The following is a 4,237-nucleotide window of genomic DNA, read 5'->3' on the forward strand; positions in this document are numbered from 1 at the left end:
GAACGGGAAACAGCGCGATGGGCTACCGTTTAAACACTGTGCGCTCCCAGACCTGCGAAATCATACTTAGTGTTGATCTTCGGTTTTCCTGCAAAAGGGCCTCGACAAACATCGACGATACTCGCCAAGACATCCGTATACCCAACTGGCTCTTTCTTCCACGATGCCCCAAACGGCGAGGCTTGTCGAACTGACACACAAGAAGGCGTCGAAAGGACAATAGAAAAGCTGGCGCACAAGCTTCTTAAAGCTTTCCCTGCAGGGCTGGACTCTCTGGACCAAGGATACCAGCCGCGAGGGCGAAACAATAGAACAAAGTTTGTTCTCGTTCCCTACACCGATCATCAGGGGCTCCGATCTACTTTTCAGTACACGTCTTAAACAGAGGAAAAAGTAAACAGACAAATAAGGAAACAGACGAGGGTGGACCAACCCAGCATTCACCGCACAAAAAAGGACAAGAAAGAAAAGAAAAAAGGCACACACAACACGCACGCTCAGCGAAGGCACGGGACACAGCAGAGTACAGCCGGGGGCGACGAGTATGAGCAACTGGCGCACACAACCTGACCTGACTCAGGGACCAGACGTCTAGCGCTCGCCTCGCAGCATAGACCCCGTCCATATAAGCCTTTCATGCAACACGGTGGGCGCGTGCACCCCTAATGCAACTATATTAATACGCTGCTAGCGCTCGCCGCCGTCTGCTCGAGCTCGTTTAATGGGGCGGCACTCCACTCTAGCGTAGCGCGATGAATAAGCAACAGGGAGGAGGGGCACATGTGGTCGCCACCACGGTGAGAGAGGAGGAGATCGCAAGCATACGGCGATCGTGTGAGCAAGGGGGGGCGAACGAGTAAGTTTGGCCCTTTCAGCGGACCATGATGCACTGTCGTCTAGGACATGCAAGCACACTACACGTCACAGCTACGTCACACGACTCGGCGACATTTCAGCGGATGGGGTACAAAACCGTACGACTTTCGAGGTCCCTGAAACAGCCTTGCCGATGTTGCATTCGCATATGAGCCGCACTGAGAAGGTGTGTCGTTCTTGCACGCATTTGCATACATCTAAAAAGTGGGCAGTAATTAAAGTGCCGCGCGCACAAAAAAAGAAACGGGCAAGAGCCGAACGCGAAGCGCGGACTCCGAACAAAAGGGGGGGTGCGTGGGGGGGGGAGGTGAGGTTTTTACAAGTTAGCTTCGTAGCAAAGCACAGGAGCGTAGAAAATGCGGCCGTCATGCACGCCAGCTAAAGATTTGGCCGGGTGTACATACTTAACGAAACAAATTTGAAGTCTTGTGCCCGTACTCAAAAGAAAATTTCCGAAGTCCCTGATTCGAGAAAATTCGCCTTTTTATTTTTTTTTTTTAACCATGAAGTCGTCACTTTTGATCTCGCAACGCAACCAATGCAGAGCGAAAAGCCGGCAGCGAACTTCAGAGGAAATGTCGGCACGCATCACGCTGGCACGGCGATTGTTTGCAAAACACGAGTGTTTTTTATTGCGCGAAAGGCAGCTTTGTCGGGCGCTGCACGAAGTTGCGTTATTCTCTATTGTCCGCCAGGTGCTACGCGAAAATCTCCGAGAACAGTATGCCTCCCCACCCCCCTCTTCAACTTTCACGGCAGGAGGTTGAAAATGCGACGCGGCGGATAAGATGATTGACGGGCATCAGCTCCAGTCTAGACCGGTTGATGGGCGGTTCGTGTCAGGAGTGTTTTTCAACGTCCCTAGACGACCCCTAGTAACTCGCGCGACAATGACCTGTTGTTTGGCGTGTTTTGTAACGAATTGGCTTTCCAACCAACCGCTTCTGCCTCAACGCATCTGTATTGGTCTCGGCAACGAACTAACTTCCCTGTGAAGATTTTCAGCGGGCACGAACCTACAACACAGAGGGATCTATCCGAAATGAGTGAAACGCACCAAATTTTGAACCTGCAAAGAAAAGCTGCACAAAGCCACCAGGAGTCCACCAAAATGCGCGATTCACTACTCGCAGCTGACGGAAACTTTTGGTTAAAATACATTAATAAACGCACAGAAATTCCACTAGCTACAAGCGCGGTTTATCCTCGAAGGACGAGAGTTCAAGGCAGCAAGCCTGGCCGAAAAAAAAAAGTAAATGGCAACGGGTCATAGGTGCCATTAAAAGAAAAAAAAAGAAGACGAATCCAATTTAATGCACGAGCGCACGAAGAGAGGGGCAGAAAGAGAGGGAGAGAGAAGAAAGAAAAAGAAGAAAACGGAATGTTTTTAAAATTTTTGAGGCGCACTCCGATAGGTTACCGGGCCGCATATCGCGCGGGTCGTCATGCCATTCGACGCCTGCGTTGCAATCCCGTATATCGTGAGCGGCGCCGGCACTGAGGCTTGCTTGAGACAAGCTATCTCGGAGGTGAAACAAGTGACGCGCAACCGCCGAGCGCAGGCTTCGGAAAAAAAAAGTTTCTCCAACTTTGTTTTGACTCATACCTTCTTTCTTTCTCTCCCTCCTTCGGGACGTCCCGATACCAGGCTGTGGGCGTTTCCTTATGCGAGCGAGTGGCTCGCGTGAGAAATACCTGGGATGATTTGCACATGAGACGTGATGGCCACTACCATAAATGGGGCGAAATTAAAAATGCTTGACACGGTACGAATTCAGGAGAAGCGGGAATGCTCGTGGCATTTCAGTTTGCGCACGGTGTTTAAAAGAAAACGAAATGACGCCAACCATACGCGCTGCATTCCAATGAACAGACGCCAAACGGCAGCAGCAGACTGCCGCAAGGCCGCCAGAAGAAAAGTCAACCTAATTCAGCCTCGTAGGGAAGCTAAAGAGTAACCTTAAACTTAACCTTAAACTGACTAGTACTCACGAATTTTTATTTTTACATGAAGACATGCGCTTATATTTATATACTTGGAAAGTAACCTCCCTTCAAAAATGCACAGACCGAGCATTTCGTTACATTTGTTGTTATCAGCAACATATACCGCCATCTCTAACTGGGCCAATATCGCTACCACGTGCAGACAGAAGGAAATTAAAAGAAATAGATCGACGAAATCAGCATGAGTTGAACTTGGTCTAAAGTTCAATGTAACTTTCTGTGGCAAGAGTGTGAAATCCCGGGTACAGCGAATTACCGCAACGTGTGTATCCCTTAAAGTTAATCTCAATTAAGACTTACAGAGTGCAAAAACCACACCTGCTAGTAAACTTTGAGCAGCATCAACGAAAAGTGTACATGAGTGTTCTCGAGGCCTTTACTGTCACCGTGAGACAAAACCGGTATCCGGGTGGACCAGCATATGTGCGTGGGCGTCGGTAGAGCACGCCGAATGGAGCAGCCGTATCCGCGAGTGCCCATCAAAGTAACCGGACTCGGCACACGGCCTTTTCGTTGCTGACGCTGCCGCTGCAACGCATATAAAGTGGTGTCGGCTAAGAATAAACAATTAGCGATCACCACAGCACATGGCAGTCAGGATAGGGCCGTAACGGTAAAAGATGAACGGGGCTGAGCTCGAAGTGACAACCGTAAATAGCCAAGTCCACACGCATATGACATGCAGCCGATCGATACACGCGCGTGAGATTAAATGCGCACATTGAAACAACTGCCTTAACGCTTTGTAAAGGTCCAAATGAGCACGGCTTGAGAGAACGCAAGGATCGCCCACTCGCTAACGTGCACGACGACCGGAAAGATGCACGCTGCCGAAACATGTCAAGTGAAATTCGCGAAGTGCGTATGCAGCGGACAGTGCGCAACGAACATGTCTAGCATACGGTTGAGAGGCTCCTGAAAACGTATCAACGAAAGTCAAGCAACGTTTTGGTAGCTTACCGACGCTGTAGCAGTCTGTGTTGTCAGCCGTCAGAAGACTCAGTCCACGGGAGAGCCGCTCACTCGTTCAACCAGCTACGCTCGTCCCACACATTTGCCGCGCGCAGCAGATGAGTGCTCGACTCGACTCGGCTTCTGATGCTTTGTTGTTGTTTTACTTTACAAAGTTGTCTTTGGATTGACTTATGTTGGCCGCAAAAAGTTATTGATGCAAAAAAAAAACGCTTCAAATAAACTGTTTATAACTTAACACAAACTAAAAAATGTATTGGTTATTACAAAAACAACATAAATTAATTTTAAAGGTTGACCAAAAACGCATTAAGTTGTCATGGTGATGGCGGCATTCATTTTAACGTAAGGCAACGCTGGGCAAAACAACAAAAAAATTTGC

General features: G+C 48.9%; 1 protein-coding gene across 1 annotated transcript in view; it reads right to left on the reverse strand.

Annotated features, from left to right (window-relative positions):
- The window catches only part of LOC149372682 (cysteine and glycine-rich protein 1-like), a 74,634-nt gene extending 70,652 nt beyond the window's left edge, over positions 1-3,982 (reverse strand). Inside the window, exon 1 of the mRNA XM_089567240.1 lies at positions 3,844-3,982. The gene's annotated coding sequence lies outside the window, so the exon portion shown is untranslated. The remainder of the gene's footprint in view (positions 1-3,843) is intronic.
- Between the last annotated feature and the right edge of the window lie 255 nt (positions 3,983-4,237).

Source organism: Amblyomma mixtum, chromosome 1 (assembly GCF_055824585.1).
Source record: "Amblyomma mixtum isolate Tamu chromosome 1, ASM5582458v1, whole genome shotgun sequence".
In the NCBI taxonomy this organism is placed as follows: Eukaryota; Metazoa; Arthropoda; class Arachnida; order Ixodida; family Ixodidae; genus Amblyomma; species Amblyomma mixtum.